Genomic DNA, 10,536 nt, shown 5'->3' on the forward strand with positions numbered 1-10,536 from the left:
GGTGCTGAAGGAGGGAGGGGTGACTCTAGGGTGGGGTTCTTCTCTAAAGGTGGCTGGCAGAAAGGTGGTGCTCAGCTCTGTCAGGGACCTGCCCAGGTGCCTCGCTGCCCGGGGAAGCAGATGTTTCTGTAAGGCCATTAAATGGGGTATTTGGCTTCTGAATGAATGAGGAATGTGAAATCATGAGAGGGAATTTCCATCCCTGTTTTTATTTCTCTTCAGGGCCCCAGTGGCCTAATGGATAAGGCATTGGCTTCCTAAGCCAGAGATTGTGGGTTCAAGTCCCATCTGGGGTGAAAAACTCCTTTCTTCTTGTAGATTGCAAAGAAGCCTTGGTGTTATTTTCACCAAGGAAGCTGGGAGACGTTTGAACCCAAAGTACTGGATCTTGGGAGCAATCCCCCAGAAATGGCATCTTCCACTTAACAAATGCTTTCTAAACCCATCAGCAGCAAACAGTTAATACTAGTGTTTGTCTGAGAATAGAGGGAAGGGGAGTGTTTACTCCAAAACATCCATGAGCGAAAGAGACAGAAAGAGCAAGGCTGTTCTGAAAGAGACTGGATCTGTCTGGAGATAAAGCAGAACCTGAGAATGAGCAACAGTGTGAAAAGAAGAACTTCAAATGTGTGTTAGGTGTTAGTTAGGTTGGTCTGACAAATTTCAAGAAAATACCAATGCTCGTAGACTGATGTGGACACTGGCTGCTTCTGATCTTTTACTGAGAGTTCATTGAAAAATATTTTCTTTAACTAGGTTATGGAATATTGGGTGGGCTATGAAGGCATCATTTCTCCTGCTTTTGCCCTTGGAGACAACATGGCTACATGGCATGGGGCCAGTGCTCACCTTCCAGTCAACTGCTAGAGAAGACAACACAGACATGGATGGCAGCAGGGCAGACTGGAGCTCCGCGGAGATGGTGAGCCAGCAAGTGCGGTGTGTGCTTCACTGTGCCCCTACTCACTGCACATGGTGGTGGGGGGGCAGTTACTGAGTTCGGTTGGTCTGGCAAATTTAGGGCTTGGCTACACTTGCAGAGGTAGAGCGCTGGGAGTTAAACCACAGCAGGGAAACCGCTGCCGTGTGTTCACACTGACAGCTGCAAGCGCACTGGAGTGGCCACATTAGCAGCTCTGGCAATGCCACAGAGAGCAGTGCACTGTGGTAGCTATCCCAGTGTGCAAGTGGCTGCAACGTGCTTTTCAAATGGGGGACGGGGTTGGAGTGTGACAGGGAGTGTGTTGTGTGTACGTGGGGGGAGTGACAGTGTGTTTGGGGGGCTGAGAGTGTGTCAGCATGCTGTCTTGTGTGTTCGGACAGCAGCAAACCCCACCTCCCCTCATACACACTCACAACAGCAGCATTCCACACTAATGGTTGCTTTGTCCCAGAGCAGATAAGCAGCTGGCTGTCAGAAACGGAGCTTTGAAAGGGGATATCCGCATGCCTGCAGCCGATTTCAAAACAATGACCAGAGTGGGCACTTGACTTCAGGGGATTATGGGACGTTTCCTGAGGCCAATCACAGTGCAGTAACACAACATGTCATCCACCCTGATGCCCGGGCATTTCAGCAGGGCTCAGCGAGCTTTATGCTTCTCATGGAGGTGGATTACCAGGAGTGCTCCAGCTGCAGAGCCCAGGTGCTCCATGTGCCTTGCCAGTGTGGACACCTCAGGAGTTAGGGCACCCGGGGCTGCTTTAATGAGCTCTAACTTGCAAGTGTAGCCAAGCCCCTAGACCGGGGTAGACAATCTATGGCACGCATGCCGAAGGTGGCATGTGAGCTCATTTTCAGTGGCACTCACACTGCCCACGTCCTGGCCACCAGTCTGGGGGGGGTTCTGCATTTTACTTTAATTTTAAATTAAGCTTCTTAAACATTTTAAAAACCTTATTTACTTTACATACAGCAATAGTTTAGTTATATATTAGAGACTTATAGAAAGAGACCTTCTAAAAATGTTAAAATGTATTACTGGCACGCGAAACCTTAAATTAGAGTGAATAAATGAAGATTCGGCACCCCACTTCTGAAAGGTTGCCGACTCCTGCCCTAGACTATGTCACTCATGCTATTGTAATAAATACAATAGACGTGCAATGGTCAGAAATCACACCAGCATAGAAATATATTGAAGGGAAACCCTAAGGAAATGAAGAGTTTAAGTTAGCCTTCACACGTTCCGCGTCCCACAAGTTTGGCACTTGCCTCTGTGCTTTTCCTCTTGCCCACCTGGCGCTTGAAGGAAGGAGGGCCAGGGCCAGGCTTCATAGTCAGGGCTGGGCAGGAGGGGAGAAGAGAGCGGGAGCAGCTGCAGAGAAGCTGTGAGTGCAGAGTGCAAACCTGCCAGCTGAGAGTCACAGGTGTCTAGAGACTGTGACACCGTCTGGTCCCATGGCGTAAAGTTCAGCTGTCAGAACACTGACTAGTGCGAGCTGAGCTCAGATCTCAGGGGGACTCTGGGACCTGTTGCTTCAAAGTTGGAGTTTTAAGGCTTTGTCTTGCTCTTTCAAATGACGCGGGAGCCGGTCTTTTGCCTGCTGGCTGTTGTGACTTGCGCACCAGAGGGGATGCTGGATCCAGCAGGCTGGCCTTGCCTGAAGCCCTACAGGGAGGGATAGGAGCTGGGTTTACTTGGAGTCTTGCAGCTGAGCTGCAGCCAGGCCTAGGAGACAGCCCTCTTGGTTGACCTACTGGCCCAAAGTCATGTTGGCCACGTTGGTCTTTCCCCAGGAATGCCGAAGGGCAGGCCTGGTGGAGGGGGGTGCAACATCACACCATCCTCCTGAATTTACTGCCAGAGGCTTGGACAGTGTCCATGGTGGAGGTGGGACGCCTAAAATCCCTACTTGTCTCTGGTCACACCCACTTTCAGTAACTTTAAACTGTATGATGTCCTACATGGGTGTTCTAGCAAGGTATGGGGTTCCTGGTTCCCGGCTGCCTGAAAACAGGTCAGGGTGTAGCATTGCTAACAGAGTGCAGACAGCAATATCTGTTAACGTGTAGGTGTCTTGGCATTTAGCCACCAATGTGCCTCGGTTTCCCCTCCCACACAGCAGCGTAGGCCTGTTATGCTTTTGCTGCTGTGCCAAGCTTCCAGCCTGTTCACAGGTATGAGTTGAAAAGAAACAATTCTTGTGGGACTGTCTTGTCACCATCCCTAGCATGTACAAAAGTTGTTTTTTCCCCCACAAATCAGGTATATCCCACACCTTTAAAGGTTTGCCACTAGTATTAACTCCTTCGGCTTGATGACGTAGCAAAAGACCCCCAGATTAACAGCAAAGCTACGGCGGACAGGTTTTGTTCACACAATTTAACTTGTTTAGTGTCTATTACATTTCCCAGTTCCTTTGTGTACCCTCGTAAGTGCTCTGATGCAGATTGTTCTGCCTCTTTGGAGAAGGTTTTAAATTCAGGCATGTGTTTGAGGTGTTGGCAAGGAAGGGTGCACTGCAACCATGCCTGCCTTGGCCCAAATCACACATTCCTTCAAAGATTATCATGTCTTTTCCCCTCACCCACGTATCTAACAAATCTCTCATTTCATTTACATAAGCCACATTACTGAATCCAGATCCCCTCTTAAGACTCCTGAATTTAACCCTGTAGGTTTCAGGTGTAATCTGAAACTGTTTTAAAACTAGTTCCTTACATTTACCATAGTTTGTAGCATCATCAATAGGCATCTCATTCAATATGTCCATAGCTTTTCCAGCCAATTTGGCTACCAGTGTGACCAATTTTTGATCACCAGGGATTTCACAGAGGTGCAGAGTCTCTCAAAGGTGATGAAATATTCAGCAATATCACTGGATTCATCATACTGTGGACATAGTCACTCCCATTTGTGGATTTTTGGGGAAGTGGAGCCAGCTGCTGGAGGGTTTTGTCTCTTCCACTCCATAACAGCCAGTCCATGCTTCTGGGCCTCAATTTGGGCCTCTATTTCTCTGTCTCTTAACTCCAGGGCTCTTGTGTGAGCAGCTCCCTCCCTGACTGCCTCTGCTTCCATAGCCCTTCTGTGCACAGGTGCCTCTGCGTCCTTGAGCTTCAATTGAAACTCCCGGTCCTTTGCTTTCTCTTCTGCTTCCAGTCTGGTCAGCTCTAGTTAAGTAGCTGCCTCACTGGTAGTCATTTTCCTGCTTTCTTGTGCTGAGACACCCCCTCTGCAGTTCACTGAAACTGGGATGCACTCAGCTCAGGGGCTTCTTAGTTAACAGAGACTTTCCCAGCGCCCAGTGTTCAGCCTTTCTGGGCAGCAACTTGCAACCTGTGCAGTTCTAGCTTCTTCTGCTCTTCACTCTTCATTATTTTGCTTATTTTTCTTTCCCTATTTTCCTTACCCGAAAGAAGCAAACAGAAAATCATAAACCAGTAACCACTTTGTCTGTTCTCCAGCCACCACACCCAACTCACTACCAGTCTCAAAGCAATCAGCTGTGAGTCTGGAGGTCAGGACTGGGATAGCAAGGGCTGCAGGTCGGGAGTGAGGGGCACCATCAGAGCTGGAGGGAGCCCAGGGGGCTGCGGGTCGGTAGTGAGGGGCACCAGCAGAGCTGTGAGTCTGGAGGTCAGGACTGGGATAGCAGGTGCTGCGGGTCGGGAGTGAGGGGCACCAGCAGTGCGGTGACTGGGGAGCTCAGCGGGAGCCCAGGGGGCTGCGGGTCGGGACTGAGGGGCACAAGCAGAGCTATGAGTATGGAGGTCAGGACTGGGATAGCAGGGGCTGCAGGTCGGGAGTGAGGGGCACTGGCAGCGCAGTGACTGGGGAGCTCAGCGGGGATCCCAGGGGGCTGCGGGTCAGGAGTGAGGGGCACCAGCCACGCAGTGACCGGGGAGCCCAGGGGGCTGCGGGTCGGGAGTGAGGGGCACCGGTAGAGCTGGGGAGAAACCAGGGGGCTGCGGGTTGGGACTGAGGGGCACCAGCAGAGGGGTGAGTCTGGAGGTCAGGACTGGGATAGCAGGGGCTGCGGGTCGGGAGTGAGGAGCACTAGCCGCACAGTGACGGGGGAGCTCAGCGGGGAGCCCAGGGGGCTGCGGGTCGGGACTGAGGGGCACCGGTAGGGCTGGGAGTGAAAACTGTGCAGATCAGAATGTGAATAGTGACCTCGTCTCCTTCCTGCACCTGCTCTACATTGCTCCACAGCAGCTTCTCCACCTGCAGAGTCACCCCAGCACTGCAGTGCAGCCGCCCAAGGTTCAACAGGGGCCCCTGGCAAGGACAGTGGGTGCAGCTAACAGCCCGGTGTGCCTGGCAGTGAGGCAGCTGTAAAAAAGCAACACCCCCCGCCAGAAGTACAGAGACTGAATTCCCCAACTTTAACATCATGACCCCCTGTAGAAAGCCACACGTGTCAGTTGTATTTTCACAGGGAGATGCAAAAATCAAGTGACATCAATTTTTAAGTTGAGTAAATAAAGTTGAGGAGATAGTTATTAACCTCACAAAAATATACTAAAGATCCCTCAACATAAGATGAAGGTGAAATATGAACAGACAAACCTTGTCAGCAAAGGCTCATTTCCCAAACGATCCTCAAAATGTTACTAATTCCCACCCCTCCTCCACAGGAGCTCTGTGCAGTGTAACTGTTCTGCAGGCAGCTTCCCATTTAATGCTGTTGGGGGACATTCCCAGGCCTGGAAATGTACGAACGACAGAATTTGAAGAGCAAACCTGGCTCCCCGCACCAGGCGGGATTTGAGTGTTTTGTCCCTGTCACTTAGGCCTGGTCTACACTAGGAGGTTATGTCGAATTTAGCAGCGTTAAATCGAATTAACCCTGCACCCGTCCACACAACGAAGCTATTTAGTTCGACATACAGGTGTCTTTAGTTCAATTTCTGTACTCCTCCCCGACGAGGGGAGTAGCGCTAAATTCGACATGGCTATGTCGAATTAGGGTAGGTGTGGATGGAATTTGACGCTAATAGCTCCGGGAGCTATCCCACAGTGCACCACTCTGTTGATGCTCTGGACAGCAGTCCGAGCTCGGATGCTCTGACCAGCCACACAGGAAAAGCCCTGGGAAAATTTGAATTCCTTTTCCTGTCTGGCCAGTTTGAATCTCATTTCCTGTTTGGACATCATGGCGAGCTCAGCAGCACCGGCAACGATGCAGAGCTCTCCAGCAGAGGAGTCCATGCAATCTCAGAATAGAAAGAGGGCCCCAGCATGGACTGATCGGGAAGTGTTGGATCTGATCGCTGTGTGGGGCGATGAGTCTGTGCTTTCGGAGCTGCGCTCCAAAAAACGGAATGCAAAGACCTACGAGAAGGTCTCCAAAGCCATGGCAGAGAGAGGACACAGCCGGGATGCAACGCAGTGCCGCGTGAAAATCAAGGAGCTGAGACAAGGCTACCAGAAGACCAAAGTGGCAAACGGACGCTCCGGATCCCATCCCCAGACATGCCGCTTCTACGAGGCACTGCATGCCATTCTAGGTGCGGCCGCCACCACTACCCCACCACTGGCCGTGGACTCTGAGGATGGGATAGTGTCGACAGCCGGTTCTTCGGAGATGTTCGTGGACGGGGAAGATGAGGAAGGAGATGAGAAGGACGAGGCAGTCGAAAGCGCTTACAATGCTGATTTCCCCGACAGCCAGGATCTCTTCATCACCCTCATGGAGATCCCCTACCAACCCTCCCCAGCCGTTAACCCGGACCCTGAATCAGGGGAAGGATCACTCAGTAAGTGCTTTAAACATGAAAACATTTATTTCTAACAGAACAGGAATATTAACTATGCAAAAAGAAGGTCAATATGAACGGGGATAGAACAGAAATCCTCTTCGGAGATCTCCACGAAGCTCTCCTGGAGGTAATCGAAAAGCCTCCGCATGAGGTTCCTGGGGAGAGTGGCCTTATTGGGTCCTCCGTGGTAGCACACTTTTCTGCGCCAGGCTATCCTCAGGTACTCTGGTATCATTGTCTCGCAGAGCATGGCAGCATAGGGCCCTGGTTTTTGCTGGCTTTCACGCAGCATGCGGGCTTTATCAGTGGCAGTGATCCTCCTCAGGGTGATGTTGCTCATGGTGACCTGCTTTGAATTAGGGGAATGTTAGGATTGGGACTGCTTGCCTGTTCCTTTACATAACTGTAACCGGCGGTTTACAGCCACGCAGTGGAGGCGGGACAGGGGCAGAATACAGGGATCTTTCCTGGGGACAGCCGCGAGGGACAGAGTTCATGCTTTCCGGATTGCCGGCAGCAGGAACTGGCCAACAGTAGGAGCATTGCTTTGACTGTGAAAGGAGGGCACTGCTATAAATTAAGTTTTAAGCAGCCAAAAGTCTACGGCTTACCATGTCTGCCTGCTACTCGAATTCTGCTGTCCTGCCCCGCTTGTCTGATCTCCACTGCAAGACCCCAGGCACTGAATGCGAAGGCCGAAAATTCGAACTTGTCCTGAGTGCGCATGAGATAGGTGCTGTGCATGGTCTTGTTCACAGAGACAGACTAGACTATGTTCATTGTTCGCAAAAATGTATCTTTGTAAGGAATTCACTCCCTTTTTCCCATCACACAGCTGCGACTGTCTCCAGACCTGCCCCAGCATCCCCCTCACAGAGGCTGGCACAGATTAGGTGGCGAAAGAAAAGGACACGGGACGAGATGTTCTCAGAACTTATGGGCTGCTCCCGAGCCGAGGCGGCCCAGCAGATCCAGTGGAGGGAGAACATGTCGCAGTACCAGCGCTCACACAGCGAACGGGAGGACAGGTGGCGGCAGGAAGACCAGCAGGCGACTCAAACGCTGCTTGGACTAATGAGGGAGCAAACGGACACGCTCCGGCGCCTTGTGGATGTTCTGCAGGACCGGAGGCAGGAGCACAGAGCCCCACTGCAGTCTATCTCTAACCGCCCTCCCCTGCCACAAAGTCCCATACCCCCCTCAAACGAAGTACCAAGAAGGAGGGGCGGCAGGGGCCGTGAATACTGTCACTCCACCCCTGCAGAGTGCTCAATTACAGGAAGGCTCTTATTCCCTAAATTTTGATAAGTCCTTTCCTTCCCGCCTCACCCAAGCCCCCGTCCCAGTTCCATCCCCTAACTGTCTAGTTGATAATAAAAAATACTTTTCTGTTAATTACTGTTTCCGTCATGTTCTTTTAGAGGAGACTGTGTTTGAATGGGGGGAAGGGGGTTGGTAAATGGACAGGACAGTCACCTTTACCAGGGTACAGACACGGAGGCAGGTTCAGCAGCAGGTCACACACACAGTGCAGTCACTAGGCACCCTGGTCAGTCTGGGAGGTGGTTTTCATGTTCTGTGTGGGCGGGGGGGCTATGTGACTTTGTGGCGGGGGAGGGCGGTTAGAGATCTTATGCAGCGGTCCTTATCCTGGATCACAGAGCCATGCAGCAGGGGATCTGTAACCGTCCTCCCCCACCACAAAGTCACATAGCCCCCACACACAGAGTCCCGAAAAGGAGGGGTGGCAGGCTCCATTGAAACAACCAGTCCGCCACTGCGGACCGCTCTAGGAGCAGGAGCCTGTCATTCCTCGAGTTTAGAAGCGGTCTTTACATCACTACACACCCTACCCAGCACAGTCTGCGTCCCAGTTTCAACCCTTTAACGCAAAATCAATAATAAAGAAAACGGTGTTAATTAACAAAGTTCCATGTATTTTATTTTTAAACGTGCATTGGAAGGGGGGGAATGGGGTATGTAACTGCAGAGGATAGTCAACATTAGCTGGGTAAAGAAACGGGGGCAGGTTCAGCTTCTCTGTAAACAAACTTAGTAGTCACAGGTTACCCTGCTCACTGAGGAACCTAGCTTTCAAAGCCTCCCGGATGCACAGCGCTTCCCGCTGGGCTCTTCTAATCGCACAGCTGTCTGGCTGGGCGTAATCTGCAGCCAGGCTATTTGCCTCAACCTCCCATCCCGCCATAAAGGTCTCCCCCTTGCTCTCACAGAGATTGTGGAGCACACAGCAAGCTACAATAACAATGGGGATATTGGTTTCGCTGATATCTGAGCGAGTCAGTAAACTTCTCCATCTCCCGTTGAGACGTCCAAAAGCACACTCCACCACCATTCTGCACTTGCTCAGCCGGTAGTTGAAGAGTTCTTTGTCACTGTCCATGGCGCCTGTATAGGGCTTCATAAGCCAGGGCATTAGCGGGTAGGCTGGGTCCCCGAGGATCACTATAGGCATCTGCACATCCCCAACAGTTATTTTGTGGTCCGGGAAGAAACTACCTTCCTGCAGGTGTCTAAACAGACCAGAGTTCCTGAACACACGCACGTCATGAACCTTGCCCGGCCATCCGACGTTGATGTTGGTAAAACGTCCCCTGTGGTCCACCAGTGCTTGCAGCACCATTGAAAAGTAGCCCTTTCGGTTAATATACTGGCTGGCCTGGTGGGCCGGTCCCAGGATAGGGACGTGAGTTCCATCTATAGCCCCACCGCAGTTTGGGAATCCCATTGCGGCGAAGCCGTCTATGATGACCTGAAAGTTTCCCAGGGTCACTACCTTTGAGAGCAGTAGCTCAACGATTGCGTTGGCTACTTGCATCACAGCAACCCCCACGGTAGATTTGCCCATGCCAAAGTGGTTCGCTACTGACCGGTAGCTGTCTGGCGTTGCAAATTTCCAGAGGGCTATGGCCACTCGCTTCTGCACAGTCAGGGCTGCTCGCATCTGGGTGTCCTTGCGCTTCAGGGCAGGGGACAGCAACTCACACAGTTCAAGGAAAGTTCCCTTACGCATCCTAAAGTTTCGCAGCCACTGTGATTCATCCCAGACCTGCAGCACTATGCAGTCCCACCAGTCCGTGCTTGTTTCCCGGGCCCAGAATCGCCGTTCCACAGCGTGAACATGACTCATTGCCACCATGATGTCCACAGCGCAGGGTCCCGTGCTTTGTGAGAGGTCTGTGCCACTCTCAGACTTCATGTTCTCACCGCGCTGCCATAGCCTCCTCGCCCGATTTCTCAGCATCTGACTGTGAAAAAGGTGGACGATAAGGTGTGAGGAGTTGACAACGGCCATAACTGCCCCGATGATCGCAGCGGGCTCCATGCTCGCTGTGGCGTCTGCGCTGTCACTCACCAGAAAAGTGCACGAACTGATTGCCCGCCGGTGCTTTCAGGGAGGGAGGGCGGGAGTGACGGTTGAATGAGGACAGTTACCCAAAACCACCCTTGACACATTTTTTCCCCCAGCAGGCATTGGGGGCTTGACCCAGAATTCCAATAGGCAGTGGGGACTGCGGGAACTGTGGGATAGCTGCCCACAGTGCACCGCTTCCAATTTCGACGCTTGCCCCGTTAGTGTGGACTCACAAAGTCGAATTACTGTCCTTAGTGTGGATACACACGTTCGACTTTGTAATATCGGTTCCACAAATTCGATTTAAGTAGAATCGAACTACTCTGGTAGTGTAGACATACCCTTAATAGCAAAACTAAGAGACCAAACCACGGAGTCAGGACTCAGCATTCATGTATCCTGCGGTCTGAACTTGGAATGTGATACATTCCCTCATTGGCTACCATCATTTGCC

The 10,536-nt window shown here is 51.7% G+C and overlaps 1 non-coding gene across 1 annotated transcript; it reads left to right on the plus strand.

Moving 5' to 3' along the window:
- The first annotated feature begins 223 nt into the window (after positions 1–223).
- On the plus strand, positions 224–296 carry TRNAR-CCU. The gene has a single exon. It is a non-coding gene; the product is annotated as a tRNA-Arg (tRNA).
- The last annotated feature ends 10,240 nt before the right edge of the window (positions 297–10,536 follow it).

The sequence above is a fragment of the Mauremys mutica genome, chromosome 23 (assembly GCF_020497125.1).
Source record: "Mauremys mutica isolate MM-2020 ecotype Southern chromosome 23, ASM2049712v1, whole genome shotgun sequence".
Classification (NCBI taxonomy): Eukaryota; Metazoa; Chordata; order Testudines; family Geoemydidae; genus Mauremys; species Mauremys mutica.